General features: G+C 41.7%; 1 protein-coding gene across 2 annotated transcripts in view; it reads left to right on the forward strand.

Moving 5' to 3' along the window:
• Positions 1-20,237, forward strand: part of TYW5 (tRNA-yW synthesizing protein 5) — a 124,644-nt gene that overhangs the window by 62,111 nt on the left and 42,296 nt on the right. For both annotated transcript variants that reach the window (XM_039493686.1, XM_039493689.1), the window contains one exon: positions 1,501-1,652. The gene's annotated coding sequence lies outside the window, so the exon portion shown is untranslated. The remainder of the gene's footprint in view (positions 1-1,500; positions 1,653-20,237) is intronic.

Here is a 20,237-nt window from a genome sequence, read left to right on the forward strand (position 1 = left end):
GTAACTGAGGTTCTTTGAAATATGTGTCCCTGTGCAGGAGCGGCTCTAGGATTTGCGCCGCCCCAAGCAGGGCGGCACGCCGCGGGGAGCGCTCTGGCGGTCGCCGGTCCCGCGGCTCCAGTGGACCTCCTGCAGACGTGCCTGCGGAGGGTCCGCTGGTCCCGCAGCTCTGGTGGACCTCCACTACCCACCCTCCTCCTCTCTACTTTTGGAGTATGAATCAGATGACTCTAGGGTAGAGAAGGAACTGGGGCTGGGGAGGCGGGATGCATGCACACAGACAAACCCTAACGATGCCACAAGACAACAGCTGAGCATGTGCATCCCGAACAGGCACTGCTATCAAAGATCTCCGATCTACGGTACCAGGACGCACTGTCACCTGCAGTGGAACACCCACAGGGACACACATCTTGAAGAACCTCAGTTAACTGCAAGGTGAGTAACCTTCTCTTATGTGTAGTGCTGATGCTAATTCAGAGTCTCCTTGTCTGTACTTGTGCAATGGCCAAGAGCCAGAACTACAGTACCACTTTCCCCAGGAAGTTAGTCACTAAGGCCATGCAATGCAGAAAATGAAGACCAGGCTGATAAGCAAATAACAACATAGTGTCATGTGTGGGCCTGGTGCTTTATGCAAATATATATGATCTCTAATCAGAGGCTCTTCTAATCTAGGTACATTGGGGCAGGTAGAGGGGGATGAGTGGTGAACAGAAGGAAGTGTAGTTATGTCATTAATTAAAATACAGCAGTGAGTCAGAAGATCTGGGTTCTATTCCTGGTTCTGCAGCAGCTTCCAGTGTGACTTTGGACAACTCAGCCTCTCTGCTTCAGTTTCTTAATCAGCAAAACAGGGATTATGGCTTTTGCCCATCTCATAGGAGTGTTGTGAGGCTAAGAGAATGCACTTTGAGTAAAGTGCTGAGTCACCATAGCATGGGGGTACACAAGTGTTAAATTTTAACAGCACATTACGTTTCATTTTGGGAATATTTTTAGGAAAAACCAGTTTGACTGGGATGAAAAATCTGCCTACTTAAAATGGTTTAACAGAAGCAAACATTTATTACTACAGTGTTTTTGCCCATTAACTTACTTTTTGCCTACAGCAACTCTGAGTTTAGCTTCACCTTTCCAGTGCCGCAAACTCAGCTTCAGAGTTCAGGTGGAGACTTTACATTCTTACTACTGTAGATAGGAGGTTTCTTTTGATGAATTTGTTCAAGAAATGGAATGAGCCTTATGTTTCACAGGTCATATTCGTATAGGAAAAGAACCCTGTATGTTCAGGAGGGTGTATATCTGTTGACTGAAGCCACAGAGTCAATATACTCTCACTACTCCAGTCACTTCAACGTTATTATTTATAAAACTCCTGACTCTTGTAAGAACACATACCTCTCTATGTCTCCTGCTCCTGCCTACATCTCAATATAACAAACTGCAGATGGGGTAAGTGACCAGGGCCTAACCAAAAAAAAATCTCTCCTTTTGCAGAGGATCACATGTAATACCAAATAAGCGCTGCAATGTCTAAGCAAGAAACCATTTGTAGTACAACCTAACCCTGCTGAAGAGTTTGGTGGACCCTAAAGAAGAACGTCAGACTGATATCTACCAACAGTGAGATTATACCACCTCTCCACCAGGTAGGAACTCTGTCTTTCAGAGTCACAATGAAGTGACTCTCTAGGTGAGGATGCAAGTGCCATGATGCTGGGTTACAGATCCTAGTCCTACTTCTGATGTGAGCAGCCAACTTCCTCCTGCAGAGCATCATGAACCTGATGTAACCCAATCCAACCAGTAGGGATGAACAAGGAGACTGTCCTAAACCAGACACTGAATTGTTACATAATAACATTTGCTTGCAGCTCCCATTTGGGATGTCACTAAATGCAGCATTCTGGAGTACAGAGTATTTTCTTACATTTCAAGGAATGCTGGGGTGGGGTGGGGAACAGGACCGAGTTATTTTGAAAGGACACCATTCCCACAATGTTTTATTTGTGGTACAAAAATCATACCTTTGTATCACATCATGTGATCCTTTGCATGATTGTTGTGGAAATGCGGCATGAAGTATGTCCTAAATTGACCTGTGAGCAGGACAAAAGGCAACCAATACGGGACAAGCGGTCACCTCCCTTCCATTGGTAAACCAGAAAGTGCCAAGTGACAGTTAATTAAAACCTATTCCTGTGCAGAAGACCCCACAGCCTATCTTTCCTTTCAGTTTTGGACTTCATCATTAAGAAAGATTATTTACTCACTAAACCCAGGGACAAAGAGTTTTCTGTACTTTATGCAGTAATGAAATATCTTAACTTTTGGTTGCCCTGAGATGTGGGTCACTAATGGAACAAATTGCTACCAGCATGACAGTTGATATCATTGCCAGCACACCAAGAACTATGTTCCATAAATGTATGACCGTAGGATCATATAGAGACATCCAATTATAGGATAAACCAAGTGCTGTGTGTTTCAGAAAAATATTAACATTCTGCAAGTGAGAGGCAAAAAAAAAGGGGATTGCCTGAGGGACTGGTGAACGGCTGGTTTGGTAATTTCACCCAATAGTGTTGCTATCTGAAATGGGAAAATTGACATCGAAGAAAAATGTTCAATACATAACTCTAAAGTCTGTTTTGATTATGAAATGGCCTTTCCCCCTGAAGCTGGAGCTCCCTTACTGAATTATTCAAAATCAGGGTGGACAAAACATGTAGAACAGAGACCATTCATTCATGCACACACATGGCAGAAAGACTGATTCTGTGACTTAATATATTTTTCCATCCTTAATATTTACCATATGATTCTGTGATCACACAAGAATCTGAATTATGATGCTGTATCCAAAACTACATTGGACAAAGCATTAGCAAATATACTGAAGGGAACAATTCTGCACTGGCAGGTGGAAATGGATTAGATTACCTAAGAGGTCTTTTCCATTTCTGATTTCTGTGATTTAGTTCCAGTTATCAATTGGTTCCAAACTGTAACTGCTTACACTTGGAGGCAGTCTACTGTATGTGGCTTTTACAGAAAATAGGTTTCTATTTCATCCAGTTAGAGCTCTGTCACATGAATCAGATGTTAATGTACAGAATATAACTAGAGCCCATGCCTCTCAAATATCCCTCACTTCAAGAAATGTTGCTCGTTTTAGTCCTAAATTCCCTATGTTCCACACACAACTGGTGTCCCCTCACTATGTCTGATTAATATTGTTTGCAGCAGCTATCACTCATGAAACTCTGACTGAATTATGGAATACGTTATTCATGGGAACAGAATTGATCCCACAACATTTTGAGTCTCCTGAATGAATTATTGCTTTTGTGTCCTTCATTTTACCTCACATTGCATCCCCCATGTGGGCCTTGGCATAGGGAGAGGCATGCCAGAGCCCTGTAGATCCATTCTGTAGCTGAGGTTTTCTTTTGTTATGGTGTCAAGAACTTGGAGGTGAGAGGGTGCTTCTCGTCACTCTAGGTACATATTTTTCAACTCAAAAATCCTTTGAGACTTCAGTGCAGAGGAAAAGCTGGGGAGGGGCTTTTGAACCCCAAATTCTAGCTTCCAAGCCTGAAGAATACCTTAGCTCACTGATACTGAAACTGAGGCTTGCGAGCCACAAGTGGCTGTTTAATGTGTCTCCTGTGGCTCTTTGTGGCACATGATATTAAAACATTGATTTAATTATTAACCAATCAGGATGCTTTTACTATGTTATTAACCAATTATAGATGATAAAATAATAATTCTTGGTCAGTGTCAAGGCTGATTCCCCACTCTGACACTTCGAGTGCAGAAGGTGGGGCCCACAAGGATTCTAAAAATTAATACTGGCCACTCCAGGCTTGTATTTAACTCCCAAGGTTACAGCTTCTCTCTGACCTTGTATTGGTAGATGCTGCCACCACCCAAGTGCAGAACCCCTTTGAGAGCCCAGGAAGGCACACTTGGGAATTCCTTCCTGTGGGGTACCCTCAAGCCCTTTCACCCCCCTTCTGGGGAAGAGCTGAGAAAGAAAAAAAGGAAATCAGCTGTTGCCACCAGCTAATTAAACAACATATGCACAAACCTCTTAAGACACAAAAATCCAATTCTGTTCTTAAAAAAGGTAAATTTTATTAATAATAAAAAACAAAGAAAATACATCTGGGAACTCAGGCTATTGCTAGATTTTAAAAGAGCAACTACAAGAATTAAGCACCAAAAATAGCTTTCTTGAGGTCCAGCTTAAAGGTCACAAGCAAAACAAAAGCACCTGGGGTTAGCACAGAGGAATCCACAAGCCCTAACGATAAACCTAATCGCGTCTTCCTAGACATTTTCTGATCTACTTACATATCTGGGGTTTTAAATAAGTAGTTTCTCAGTATGATACTGATGATTTTTTATACCTGGCCCAAGCGTCTTACAGCAAGCTGCTGCCCTGTCCGCCTCTCCCCAGGAGAACAACAACAAACAGACAAAAGGGGAGTCTCTTTAATTTTAAAAAGTTCTAGCCTTCCCATTGGCTCTTTTGGCCAGGTGCCCACTCACTTCCTTTTACCTATGCATAGCAGCAAGACTTTTTAACCCTTTACAGGTAGAGCAATTAGAGAACAACTACTAAGAGGGATTTTATAGCTACTGGCTGGCTGGGTGTCCATAAAAGGGAGCTACTCCCCCCCCCTTCATTTATCAAAGTCAGTCATTTTGAGAATAACAAATATAACTAAATATTTCCCTGTCATGCTGTTTAAATATGAATATATAGTAATTAAAATAATGAATTCACGCTACTGTGGCTCTTTGAGTAAAGTTGATCGCTAATTTGGCTCCTGAACCACTGAGGTCTGAATATCACTGCCTTAGCTGAACAATGTCCTTGTAGTAACAGGAGTGAAATCTTTGAAAGACACTGAAGTACAAAAGTATTATGATTACCTCTTGTATCTATACTTCTCCTCTTTCCCTTGTAAGGCCGAAGATGCCGGTTGTGGCCTCAGTCCTGCAAAGAGAACTGTGAGGCATTCCCTGTACACAGATGGTGCCCCAGTAGGTTTTTGGGGTCAGAGTGTGAAGTTCTTTTTGCAAAATATAGGATATATATTTACCTACTACTATTTAAAGTGGATACACAGTATTGCAGGTTGGTTTAAAAATGACATTTATCCACTGAGTTTTATCCCAGAGCTTTCCGGACTGAAAAATTATGCATGCTGTGATCTGTTTCCACTGGACAAGTTTGAATCAAACATCTGTTAGTTTTCCTTTTTCAAACGCCCTGATGAAATCTGAAATGCCTGTACAGTGCACATTCCTTTACTAATTAAATTCCTGGAAGGTTGTCTCATGAATCAGATGCTTTGTGGGGAAAGAACACAGACCATGCTTTGATGCAGCTGGAAAAAGGACTGAAGACAGGTATGAAGCTGTTCATGCACTTGACAACTTCTGGCACCACTGGGACTTTCAAAAATATTTAATTACCCTTGCTGTTTACCAAGATGCTAATTTCCTTTCACCTCTCTGTGCTGTTATGTGGAAAGTAAACTGAAAAAGAGATTTTTGCCATTTATTCATCTCATCTGAAAGCAGAACTTAGATGTCAGCTACTAAGTAAAGAGTATTTTTGCAGCCTGAAGAGGGAACTATATCGGGTATCAGCTCTCTTTTTCTATGTAGCTACATGCACTCATTAAAATAAAATTATGGGGTGATCTCTTTTGCATCCTCCCTCCAGTGGTGAGCTGGAGCCGGTTCGCACCTGTTCACGTGAACCAGCTGTTAAATTTAGAAGCCGGTTTAGAACTGGTTGTTAAAGGAGTGGACAAACTCCGGCCCACGGGCCACATCCGGCCCATGGGACCGTCCTGTCCGGCCCACCTGAGCTCCCGGCTGGGGAGGCTCCCCCAGCCCCTCCCCTGCCTTCCCCCCTCTTGCAGAGCCCAGCGCCAGTGCTCTGGACCCCTCCTGGGCAGCTCTGCAGCTCCTGCTGCTTTGAGCAGCACGGTAAGGGAGTGGGGCTGCGAGGTCCAGCAGGCCGCGCGACATCCATACACACTGCCCTGAGAAGCATGGTGCCGGGGCTGGGAGGAGGGGTTGGATAAGGGGCAGGGAGTGGTTGGAGGGGTCGGAGGTTCAGGGGGGGACAGTCAGGGGATGTGGAATGGGGGGTGGGTTGGGTAGGCGTGGGAGTTCCAGGGGACTGTTGTGGTGGTGGTGGATGGGGTCGGGACAGTCAGGGAGACAGGGAGCGGGGCGAGTTGGGTAGGGAGTGGGGTCCCGGGGGGCAGTTAGGGTGGAGGGTCTTGGGCTTGTACTCACCAGGAGGCGCTTAATAACCGGTTCCCTGCCAGGTTGGCAGCGGCACTTCGTTGGCTGGTCATTCACTTGCTCCAGGTCTTCGGCAGCACTGATGGACCCGCCGCCGAAGTGCAGCCGAAGACCCGGTAGGGTTATACCCCCTTGAGCTACAGCTGTGGTTTCAGCCTGTGGTCCATAGAAGCCTGGGCATCCGCAGACTATGTCTAAGATTTCCAAATGGGTCTGTACCTCCATTTGAAAATGTTAAGGGGTCTACAAATGAAGAAAGGTTGAAAGCCACTGAGCAACAGCACTGTCAGAATTTCACAAGCTAAACAGGATCAGGCCTGACTAGAACTTAGATGGGAAATCTTCAGTCAAAATCTAGGATTTCATGCTGATGAATTGGAAGGTGGTGGCATTCTTCCCTCTGAGTCACTAATACATTACCGTGGTATTAGGAGGTTCTGTCCTTTGGGTAAAATATGAAACAAGTCCTGATCCTAGAAGGCCCCCTGGGGGCCTAGTCAAATTCAACTTGTTTGATTACATTCAGGCTACATAAATATCTCCTGCAATTTCAGCTGGGGATGGTATTCTTCATTGCCTCTGCTAAACTATGGAGCAGTTTTGGTTTGAGCTATCCTTATACTTAGAACATTTTGCTAATATCTAACTTAAATCTTCCTTGCTGCAAACTCAGTCAAATATTTCTTGTCCTACCTGAGTGGACATGTAGAACAACTGAGCATCATATTCTTTATAAACAACCTCTTTCATATTTGAAGCCTTATGTCCCCTCTCAGACTTCTCTTCTCTAGACTCAGCATGCCTAGTTCTTTCAACCTTTGCTCACAGGCATGTTTTCTAAACCTCTTATTTTTGTTGCTCCCTTCAGGACTCTCTCCAGTTTGTTCACATCTTTCTGAAAGTGTGGTGCTCAACTGGACACCGCACTCCTGCTGAGGACTCTCCCGTGATGAGCAGGACAATGACCTCTTGTGTCTTACGTATGACCCTCCTGTTAACACATCCCAGAATGTTAGCCTTTTTTGCAACTCATTACATTTGTGATCTACTCTAACCCCCACATCCTTCCTGCAGTACTGCTACCTAGACCAGTTATTCCCCATTTTGTATTTGCGCATTTGATTTTTCCTTCCTACATGTACTACTTTGCACTTGATAGAATTTCATCTTGTTGATTTCAGACCAGTTCTCCAATTTGTCAAGGTTGTTTTGAACTCTAATCTTTTCCTCCAAAGTGCTTGCAACCCTTCCCAGCATGGTATCATCTGCATATTTTATAAGTGTACTTTTTAATCCATCATCCAAACTGGTAGTAAAAGCAATTCTAGCATATATAGATCTTTGGGATAAAAGGAGCTATATAAATTCAAGATAACATTAGCCTAAAGTCCATGTCTTGTACTTATAGTAAGAGACAGTGCCTACCCTGAAGAACTTACCATTTAAACAGCCAAGATAGACACAGGAATAGAGGGGGAACCAAGGCATAGAGAGATGAAATGATTCCTCCAGGGCCTCACAGCAGTTCAATGGCTGAGTCAGTAATAAAATCCATGTGCATTTCCTTTTTTTTCTAATGGGGGAAGTTATTAAAGGGATGACATTTTAGCGAACAATTCATAACCTTCTCCCTTTGTTTCAATATAGAAATGAGTAAATAATTTCTCACTGATGCACTACTACTCTTTTGTGTAGAATTGTTATTTTTACTTAAGCGATCTTAGGTTTGAGGATTTACAGAAGCCTCTGCCCCAGGGAACACGACAAACTCCAGTGAACATGTTTTTTAAAATCCACTTATATTTTAATTAAGAACACTGCCTTTTGTGCCTGCCCTGTTATTTTTTGGTGCTGTGCATTCCAGCATACAATTGTGGGGAAGACAATTACCTATGGATGGATTAAACTGAGGTCAATGTTGGGGTCTCAGCACTTTTGAAAATCAGGCAAATGACTAAATATGGACTTAGAAGCCTAACTTTATGCTTCTGCTTTTGAAAATGCTACTTTAAGTGTATTCTAGTTGTAGCCTGCACTGCACTGGTGATATGCCTTTATTTTCCTGCCTGTGGTTTTGGAGGAGCCAGAGAAGAGGTGGACCCCCTGCCCCGAATAATCCATGCCAGGTTTTACATTGAACCTAAGCCCCAGTGGGTCAGCATTTTGGAAGTTTAGAGAAGACTGCATAAATACTCTCACTATGCAGAGGTGATTAAAACAGCTCCTCACTGAGTCTCAGTGCCTGAATTTAAGGGATCCCTCCATAACTCAGAATTTAATATCTCAGACTGTACTGGTTTTGAAGTGGGCTTGAGTATAAGTTATTTCAGCGAATGTACTATTATGAAGCCTACATGGAAGCCCCTGAGGCAGCCGTATTTTCATACAGTAATAGAAATTAGTCAATGTATGCGCTGTTTATCTCCCTATACCCTGTAAGTTCATACAGAAGGAAACTGTCCCCTTCATCCTACTTTTTTTAAGAATACAATGACTATTAATGAATCATTAGATTACTCATCCTTACATTCTATGTTATATTGGACTGATAATGCATTCCTATAAAGGGAACAAACATACACACAGACAGCAACACAGAAAAGGCTTGATCCAAAGCCTACTGAAGTCAATGAAAAGATTCAATGGGTGTTGGATCAAGCTAAATATCTAAAAAGCTAAATATTTGTTTCTCTTTGGTGCCATGTGTATTAAACTCTAAAAATCCAGAGATTTGCTGTTCCTCAAGTGCTAGCCACTGAGGGAGAACGTGAATACTTCTTAAATTTGGGGAAATCAATATAAATGTAAAGTGACATATTATTCTAGGATTTTGTGTGTGTGTGTGTGCGCGCGCGCGCACAACTTCTTGGCCTTATATTTGAAAATGGAATTGAAAGTCCCTCCTGACACACACTGGATTATGTTTACTGGAGGTTGGATGCATGAGCCTTGGTTTCTAATTTTCCCTCAGTAACAAGGGCAAATGGAACCTGTTTAAGTAGCCACAGAAATATGCAGCCATTATTCCCTTTAACCTGCGGCTTGTGAGAAATGCACACTCCTGGCTGGCTGACTGCAAATAATGTTCATTTAACCATGATGTGATTATGGTTTAGAAACAATTAGGAGAACAGATGATATATTTTTAATCAACAAAAATATCACTACTATAGCATTTGTATTTAAGTGTCTAACCATCAGTACACAATAAGGGTTCCTTTAAAATGATTTATATTCAGTATGGGTTTTGAAGTTACATCAGTAATTTTGATGTTTTAGTCTCTGTAGCTGATATTCTCTGAAAAACTGCCATTATCTTGTAATTAGAAGACTTCAAAAAAACACTATAAAGATAATTATCCTAATGTAGAACAAAATCTGGTAGAAGTGTTGACCTTTTCCCTGGATCATAACTTACAAGGAACATCTAGCCTGCAGTTTTATCTCTTAATACTTCAGTTTGACAATTAATTTGTTTTGCTGTCAAAATGGCACCCCCTTTTCACTTATATAGTCTAGCTAATTAAAATTATTTCCAAGCTGCTGTATAGATAATTATCTATATACACACTATCCTGATCCTGCATGGTCCACATTATCATCATCTATTTGTGTTATAGTAGTGTCTAGAGCCCCTAATGAGATCTGAGCCCATTTGCACAAGGTGCTGAACAAACACATTGTAAACTATTTGAGGTATGGATTCTTACTAAGTAAGGCCTCCCAGTTTGACAAAGGATTGAAGCATGAGGCTAAGTCCATCTGTACTCAGCAAAGACTTTAAACACGTGTTTAGCTCCAGGCTGGTGCTGAAATCCCATTAAAGCAAAGCTTGTCCTTAAGTGTTTGGATTGCTGAATTGGGACCTAAATATACAAAGAGACACAAGGCATGGGAGGGAGGGAGTATTATTAATCCCTATTTCACAGATACTCTCAGTACCTAAATTCTCTTAGTGACTGTTTACCCAAGGTCACACACAGGTCTGTGGAACAGCCAGGAATTGGACCCACATCTCCTGAGTCCCAATCCTGTGCCTTCAGCACCACATCGCAGTTTTCAGACCTTTATTACACACTCATCTTTCGGAAAGGGAAAGAAGGGACTGGTTTCCAAGACAGGTCTGAAATACTTTTTCTCTGAAGTCAGATGAAAGAAAACTAAAGACTGAGAACTTGTAAATAAATTATTGTAGCACCTGACATTATAAGAGTGTGCTATCTTTACCACAGAGCTTTGATTGTAGGTAAGAGGAAGGCAGATCACCCACACAAACATCCACCTACATATTAGTAGAGTATTTATTTCAGTAAATTAGGCAGGAAGTGCTGATGTGTGTATTGATGCAGCTACTTGAAAGTCAGCTATTCTTACATCCAGTGCAAAAGCCAGAAAAGATGCAAGGAAGTGAATTCCAAAGTACAGGGAACCAGATCATTTTTCCTAAGAGAGTGAGGAGCCTTAATTTTAAGGGATTTCTGAAAATAAATACACAAGCTGTTTATGCACAGTTAAGTCCAACTTCCTAATATTAAATGGGAAAATGTTTTCCTCCCTATATACTTGGCAATAACTTCTGTACCAAAAAAACCAAGGAGTACAGTAGGAGGAGAACAGACTTTCAAGCTGGGATTCTAGTTGGCAAGAAGATTTCCCTTACCAAAAAAAAAGTCCAGTCTTCCTTATGGATCTTTCAGTTGTGAAAAGCTGGAATATGGAACGAGATTAAGGCTCAGCAGGGATACAAACTCCTCATGAAAAAGAAACAGATTCAAGTATATGGTCTGATTTAGGACCCATGGATATCTTCACTGAAGCAGGCACAAATGGATATTCATGCGTAGGTGGTCCATATTCCTGCTTTTAATCTGTTTGCAGACAGTTGAGATGCTTCTTGAAAATCCCAGCTAGTCCACAGTAGTTTTATTATCACTATGAGATGAACATGCTAAGCAGGAGATGGAATATGCATCTGTGCATGAAATGCATCTCTACTGTGTTCCGTGGAATACATCTCATATTACTCCTGGAGGAATTCTGCGCCAAAATATTAAAAATTCTGCACCAAAAATTTAAAAATTCTGTGCACAATATTTTAAAATTCTGCAAATTTTGTGTCAAAATAAAGCAATATAATCACACTGGTTTCAATTATTATGGTAATTTATTTAAACTACAATATAATTGATGGAGAATGGGAGTGGGGAGCATTGGAGGACATCCCCAAACCCCCTTTATCTAATAGTAATGTAGCTAGGTTTGACCCTTTAGTTATAGTTATTATTCAACAAATATATGCAGCCATATGCTCAGTGTTACAGCATAGGCAACTTAAGAGCAAGTGAGAGCTGGGGAATCAAACTCACAATTTATATTGGCAATTGACCATCTCCAGAAAGGTAACAAACAGTTCATGGAGCACATTTTGATAGAACATTTTTTCAGTCTGAAAATTTAGATGAGTTCCAATCGCTAAAGCACCATAAGCATTTATAAGGCCATACTGTCCTTTACACCACTCTGACAATGTAAAGGAGCCTTTTTACACCTGTTTTATACTCCTGGGGGAATTCACAAAGACAGTGGGAACAATTCACTAAGCAGGCAGGCTTCTACATTCTGCTCTTCCTGAGGGGACAGAGCCTGCCCCACACCAACCACCTCAGAAACACCCCAAAGCCCTGCCCCTCCATGCCAAGTGTGCCATCATAGTGAGCAAGAGGGACTGAGTAGCTCACTCTCATGCACACATGACTGCCCAGCCCCTCCCTGTGGTGATTTATGTCTCTACTGGCTGCTCTGGATGCCTGAACCGACCTGCCTGAGCTGCTGGGGAGGAGTGTCTGACTTCTCTTGTGGCTTCCCTTTGCTTCCCCATCAGAAGTCATTTTTCTCTGGGGAAGCAAATAAATCTGTGGGGGACTTGAATTCTGCACATGCTCGGTGACACAGAATTCCCCCAGGAGTATCATATGCATCTCTACTGTGCCCCATTACCTATCAAGGACATGTCAGCTGATGCACTTCCTCACATGCATAAGAGGGCTCTTCAGTGTCTATGAACTTCTCTGGGTCCTCTTCCCTGATTCTTTGTGCTGTACAAGCAAAATGTCAGGGACCTTGGAGGTGCTTATGTGCTACTATAAGCTTCTCAAAGTCATCATTTATGGTGTTATGCTCAATGGGGATTTTTTTTAAATGTTAATTTCTTGACCACAGAAAGTTAATAATTCTTGTCAGAAAACTCTTGGGTAACTGAATTGTAGTGGCCAAGTTTTATTCTCAGTTCTAGTGGTATGAATTTGTCACAGCTGATGCCAACAAAATTGCTTCTGCTATGCACAGGTGTAACAGCAGCATCTAGCCTTATTTAAGTACTTCATGTATAACCATCATCATAATATGAAGTTTTGCAAAAAAATTGGAAGTATAGATTAGTAACTTTTATCGTACCTGCAATTTAAGATTTTTTTTGGTCTGGAGATTTACATAATTAACACGATCGCATTGTTCTCATAATTTTACATCAGCAAACAAGATATACTGTTGCCAGTTCACAAAGTGACTTCAACATTTGTTCATGTTGAAAGATACTAATAGAGTCATATGAGCAAGAAAATATTTAGTAAAGTTTAATGTCCGTAATGATATGCTACGTGAAATATATACACAGGAATTCATAATTGTAATGTACCACAAATATTTCAGGACACTTTACTGGTTGTGCATCTTTAACTTTCACACACACAACTATCATAAAAATGCTATGATGTTACATGTGCCTCATTCTTTGGACTGATTGCTATCATACAAACAGGCTCCAGTTTTTAATTACTTGGGGCCTAGAAACATTTTATATAAAAAGAGAAACTAGCAAGCTTAGTGTACCCTGTTTCTTTCTGAGCCAAAATGGTTTTGTCATGGGTGTGTGAAAGTGACAAAGCCAACTTTGATTACAGTACAGTAGAACATCTGCAAGTCGTTTACATACTTTCAAATGTCACAGTGATAAATACATACGGCTCTGTGATGATTGGAAGGTTATGTTTTAAAATGCATGCTGAAGAAAAGCAACCAAACAAGATTGTACACAAAGGAAAGCATCAGAAAAAACTATTTAGATGACAAATTTGGAGAAAACCCATTACAGTACATTTCCAAGGATTTGAGAGGAAAAAAAGGTTCCTATCTTAACAGCAGAGTAAACAAAGTTATGCAGGAGCTAACTTATATGATACATTTAGGTTGGTGTATATAGGCATAGCCATTTGTCTTTGGAAATGTGTTACAATGGTTCAGCTGCAAATGGAAATGAGTTTGCTGATCAGTTTAGGCCCTATTTGAGTCACACAAACCAGGCCCTAACAGAAAGTTCAGGATGGATAAAATTCATCCCAGTACAGAGGCCTGCCTGCACATGGCCATATACACTGCTTAAGCCCTGAAGATTTACTCCCTTCTTAATTATTGATAGGTCTACTCTACAGTGGAGTGGATTTTATTCCAAGACCTGATCTTGCTGGTCCTCCCCAACTGAGGTCACTTCAAGGCAGGCAGTGCTCAGTGCCTTACAAAGTCAGGTCACGTGGCCTTGTCTAATCAAAGAAATGTAGGGAAGGGACCTGGATAGGTCATCTAGTCCAGTCCCCTGCACTGAGGCAGGACTAAGTATTATGTAGAACAGGGGTAGGCAATAGGCAACCTATGGCACACATGCCTAAGGCGGCATGCAAGCTGCTTTTCAGTGGCACTCACACTGCCCAGGTCTTGGCCACCGGTCCGGGGGCGTCTGCATTTTAATTTAATTTTAAATGAAGCTTCTTAAACATTTTAAAAACCTTATTTACTTTACATACAACAATAGTTTAGTTATATATTATAGACTTATAGAAACAGACCTTCTAAAAACGTTTAAATGTATTATTGGCACGCAAAACCCTGATAGCTGTTTGTCTAACCTGTTCTTAAAAACCTCCAACGATAGAGATACCATAGCCTCCCTAGGCAATTTGTTCCAGTGCTTAGGTACCCTGACGGTTAGGAAGTTTTTCCTAATATCTAACCTAAATCTCCTTTGCTGTAATTTAAACCCACTGCTTCTTGTCCTATCCTGAGTGGATAAGGAGAACAATTTATCACTTTTCTCTTTATAACAACCTTTTACATATTTGATGTTGTGAAGACCAAGACTATAACAGGGTTCAGAAAAGAACTAGATAAGTTCATTGAGGATAGGTCCGTCAATGGCTATTAGCCAGGATGGGCAGGGATGGTGTCCCTAGCTTCTGTTTGCCAGAAGCTGGGAATGGACAACAGGGGACTGATCACTTGATAATTACCTGTTTTGTTCATTCCCTCTGGGGCACCTGGCATTGGCTGCTGTCAGGAGACAGGATACTGGGCTTGATGAACCTTTGGTCTCACCCAGTATGGTTGTTCTTATGTTAAAATAAGTCAGGTTGGTAATTTAAAAAGTAAAGTCTGAGTAGCGGGGGATGGGGGTGGGAAGAAAGGTTGGTGGCTAATTATATAGCTAGGTTTCTAGTTCTCATCTGAGCCATATCAGCAGGAACCATAATCTTACCTCTATTTAGAGATTATCTGGCAGCTTGTGAAATGGGTTTGTTGGTCTCTGTCCGGTTTCTACATAATTAAAACCATCACCATGATTGTGTTAACTGACACCCTTGTTGACAGTTTCAGCAGCATTACCCCAATGCTGGTGGATCTGCCCAGTGAGGCATTCCTTCTGCAGAGGAGAATCCCATATACAAAGCTGCTGGAGCGGTTCTATGCCACCCAGTCCCCAGTGTAAGTGGTGTGTCTCATTCAAAGGAGACGTAGCCAGTGAGTCCCTGCACCCCAATAAGCCCTGACTGCCAGAATGAGCTCTATGGACTCCTGGTAGCCAGTGCAGTAAAACCAGCTTGGCCCCAAGCCATCCAAAAATCAGAAGGTGGGTTTGCAGCGTCTTGTGGTCCACTGTATCAAAGGTTGAAGAGAGGTCCAGCACTATGAGCTTGGAGGTGTCACCTGAATCATGGCCTTGAGGAGGTTGACTTTTAGTGACATTTGAATGGTTTCTATGCTGTGTCCTGGGATGAACCCTGATTGTGAGGTACCCAGGATGTTGGCTGATGTCACGCGTTGTTGGAGGTTGATGGGTACTGCTTTCTCAGTTATTTTTCCCAGGAATGGGATACTAGAGATGGGATGGCAGTTACAAAGATATTGAAGGTACAGCATTGGCTTCTTGAGGATTGGGTGAACTATTACGTTGTTCAAGGAGTTTGGTAGGTGTGCTCAAAAAGAAGCAGAGACTTCCATTAGTCATGGGCATAGTTCTTTGCTAGCTTTTAGCAGCCAGGAGGAGCATGGATCTGTTTAACAGGTGATGACTCTAACATTTCAAGGCTTCTTGAGCTTTTGTATGACCTTTTGAGGTCCCTTCCAGTCCTATGATTCTATGTGTGATGGGGCCAAATTCAGTTAGGGATAGTGGGACAGATAATACAATCAGGGCTAATCCCAATTAACTCCATATGTATTCAGTGGACCTCAGCAGTGATGTATGCTGACAGCTCTTCAGTCCATGCTTGGGTCTGATATCTGGGCTGTGCAGTCTCAGATGATCATGGGAGCAGATAAAGTGGGTTAGAGCCGCTTTCTCTCCTCCTATCAGGCACCAAGCTGCTTTTCCTCCTTCTGCACCAAGCACAGTTCAGCCTGGGGAACTGGCCTGTAACTGTCAGTGTAACCATGCTGCAATACATCAGACACATAGTGTTATCAAAGTGGTCACCAAAAAGGAAAGTGTGATTCTTGGACTGACTGCTGTCTAATCTTGTTAATGTCGAGCTGTTTTAAAATAAACAGAAGACTAAAAGGAAAGCTTTCATACTGGATGGTGAATATATTTTTGTAGCCATTAAATCGCAGACAGCAAGATTAGAAACATGGTCTTAAAGAAGGGCATGGGCTCAGTTCTGTATTGACAAAGAGAAAGAATAATCATTGGAGAGATGCTAATTTAACTTAAGAGGCTGTCATGCTTGTAACAATAGTAAATCCATTTGGATAAAGCACACTTCTCAAGAAGGGTGCTCAGTTGTGAGGGGCATTGCCAAGATATTGCTAGGAAATACAAAGTCTGGAAAAAAACAAAGCAGCGTAGATGATAATAAAGAGACGTTTGACTGGGCAATTTGATCCTGGTTAATTTTACCCTCATTGTCCCAAATTTTAGAAAAGGGACTAATAATGAATAGCAAATATTAGCTAGACAGGTCAAACCAGGATATTTTCAGGATTTAGGTTTATAATAATAAATAATAAAAGTAATAATTGGAGATATACCCATCTCCTAGAACTGGAAGGGACCTTGAAAGGTCATCAAGTCCAGCCCCCTGCCTTCACTAGCAGGACCAAGAAGCATTTATGGGTCCTGTGTAACCCAAATTCATCCCTGCAAAAAATGGCTCAGAATATTGAGGCTGCTCTTCTATTCCTTTTGTAACAACTGTGTAATGCTGGCACTCCCAGATTGGGTGCTATGGATAGCACAACACTTTATGAGACCAGAAGACAAGGAGTGAGTGGAACAAGTGGGCAGTACGTGCAGGAGAGAAGACAAGCAGGTGCATGGCATGTTTAGGCAGGGGAACAAGAGACTTGGAATCCTGATTCTCCTCTCGCTCCCATTAGTTTTATACCAGTGGAACTCCATTGATCCCAGTGGAGTTATTCCTGATTTACTCAAGTATAGGTAAGGAGAATCAGATCCCAGGTGTCTAGGAAGCATGTGGAGACAAACAAGAAGAGAACAGAGTGGATGAAATCAGAGCTAAAAGAGAGAAACTTTTCTCCAAATATAGGACAAAATGCTAATTGCATTAGGACAATCAAAAAAACATATGAAATGATAGTACTTCTCCATGTACTGGCTGAAGTTGCCTCTGGGATGAGTTGTGATCATAGTGTTAGGGGACGTGGTCTGCCTTCCCATCAATACAAGGGCAAGTGTCCATGAGACATTGTCGCTATTAAAATGTGATGCATGCTGTTGCAAGTTTCTGGTATAGTACACATAGAGATATAGCAATGCTGTCAAACAATTCATTCTGCCAAGTGACAAACTCCTAGGCATTTGGCCAAATGACTGAATACAAGGACAAGGCACTGGGTCAAAAACCTTAAGTTACTCAATGAATGTAAGGATTTACATTTTCAGAATCCACAAATACTGAGACTGTGCTTTTGTTGAGTAGCAGAAAAGTACCTTTAACCACTGTGAGAAGACTGTGATAAGCGGAAACAGCTGCCAGGTAGACTCTTATGGAACTGATGGAGAATTCTGAACACTTTAGGACTAGTATGTAATTCAGAATAGCTGGCATTGAGTGGGAGGGCCAGAATGAGATACCAACACTGTAGCAAGTCCTCCAGGAAGTGTAGAAATGTCACATTTCCTGTGCACCCTAGATACAGTTTTTGGTTTTCTGGGACATACTCCCTGCTGGGGTAGAAACAGACACCCAGGCCAGGGCATTTATAGGCAGCAGCTACACAGAGCAGTAGAAAGTTTTGTTACCTCATTTCTGTACATAGTTCCTGTTCACAATGAAGAGTTTATCTACTCATCACTGGGATACCACAAACCCCACTTCTTCAGGACTGTGAAATAATGTGGATAGAGCCCCTTGCTCTGGAACTCCATGGGTACTTCCTGCACAGCACTCAGTTGCTGAAGGGAGTCTACCTCCTTTAGTAGGGCCTTGTGACAAGGGGTCCCTGAGAGGCATGGGGAAGATGGGTAGGGAGGGACAGTATCCCCTGTCCACTATTTCCAGGACTCAAATTGGTCCAAGGTTATCTGGTTCCAGGCCTGCTGAAAACAAAAAACAGATTATTCCCAAATGGAGGGGGGAGGGCAGATCCTATGGTTCTGGGCAGCTCTCACCTGCTCTGTCAAACCTGCTGATGGCGGGTCCATGGCAAAGGGGACATTGAGTCTCTGCCTCCTCTGGAATTGTTGCCTCTTCTGGGGGGCTGTTACCAGAGGCACCCCTAAGCTTTTTTGCCTCTGGGTTTAGCTAAACTAAGAACTAGAGAAAAACAGTCGCATTCTGTACAGAGATGTGGCCACTACAGGAGTTCTGTCTTGCTCCCACAGGTGATAAGTGACTGGAAAGCAGCTGAGGCTGCTTCACCCTTTATGTCCACTTTTCCTTGACTAGGTCTATAGTGCTTACAAATAGTCTTGATGCTCTGTGAGTAAGAGAGACACGACTTTTTATCCAAAGTATGCTGTGCAAGTTCTACTTTCTAGTTCACTTCTAGAGTGTACTAAACAATCAGGCCTCACATTCCCATTATTTCATTCTGCTGTGTATACAAATGGTATACAATGGAGAGACCAGAAAGGCAGAATTCCCTGGATGGAGATGTTCCAATTTACTGAAATTTCCAGGGCACAAGGAACCTGCAGAATCTGAGAGAAAACAGATATGTCTAGGCTGTCATCACTCTTCTTTGCTGTGATATTACTTTGCTAAGAAATGCATCATTTTAATTTATTAACTTGATCCAGTTTTCACAGGGCTGCTTTCCAGCATCATGTATTAAAGAACTTGCTTGGTTTAAGTTATTTCCCCCTATTCTAGCTTTCTGGAACTGTCTCGGATGACCAAGGTTGCTATTTTGGTGCTTCACTTTCTCCAAAAGTAATGAAATAGTATTACTTTAGGGGATGAACCAGCAATTCTCTACAAGAATGTATTTAGTTTTTGTGTTTGCAGCCGATCAAATATTGTAAGTGCAGCATGCAGTTATGTTCAGTCCTAAACTGTAAATTAATCAATCAGTGATGTGAATACATTAATTTTGAATGTTTAGTAATCCAAATCATGTATTACACTGTAAGGTTCTGGCAGTGCACTGAAAACTGAATACAGCACACTGGAAGTGTGACAGAATTCAACCATGTACATTTTCTAGCACATTAATGCAGATACACACACTCTCTATCTATCTTGTGAAAGCAAACATATCTTGTGGAAGATATATGTTGTCAAAATCACTTAGAGAGTAACATAATTAAGCTTATTTAGACAAATAGATTACCTAACAAATCATACCAGGCTTAAATACATTCTGTAGCTGCCCAACAGGCAACGTATCTCCTCAAAGGTTACATTTGAGGCATGTTAAAAACTGATATGGTATATATGGAGCTGAACTAACACCTTAGCTCAGCATATCAGCTGAGCATGATATATGAAGTTTTGAACCAAGCACCTCAATCAGTGGATGTGATACATCAGCTTTCTAGATCATTTAGGGTGGAAAAGTTTCAGAGCTCTGGTGATTTCATGACGAGTGTATAATGATGCCCCTGATTGCACTGTCTGCAGGGACTGAACCCAGGACCTGAGGATGTAAGAGCATGAGCCCTGCTGCTTGAACTTAAAGATCAGATTTTCAGAAAGTTTTTAGTCATCTAGAGGGATTATCAAAAGCACCTAAGCAGGTTAGGCACCAAACTCCAGTCAAAATCAGTGGTGCTTACCTAATCTGGTTAGGCACATTTGAAAATCCCCATTTTTCAGACAGCTCTAGTCCCAAAGTATGGTGTTAGAGAAGACACTGTGCTGATGAACGTGCCATCTCTCACAGGAGAAATCCAAGGTTCTGACCATTGTTATTAAAGATCCCAAGAATACACATTAGCCTTAGGATCCACTCCACATTTCAACTCAGTTTATTATTATTTATCCCTGGTGTAATTTTGTTAACTTCAGCCTAGTTATATCAGGATGACTTTGGTCCAAAGTTTAGCAGCTGGAACTTTTCCTTTAAAAAAATGCCATTGTATTTTTCTTGCATTACTGATGCTT

The sequence above is a fragment of the Mauremys reevesii genome, linkage group 11, assembly GCF_016161935.1.
Source record: "Mauremys reevesii isolate NIE-2019 linkage group 11, ASM1616193v1, whole genome shotgun sequence".
NCBI lineage: Eukaryota > Metazoa > Chordata > Testudines > Geoemydidae > Mauremys > Mauremys reevesii.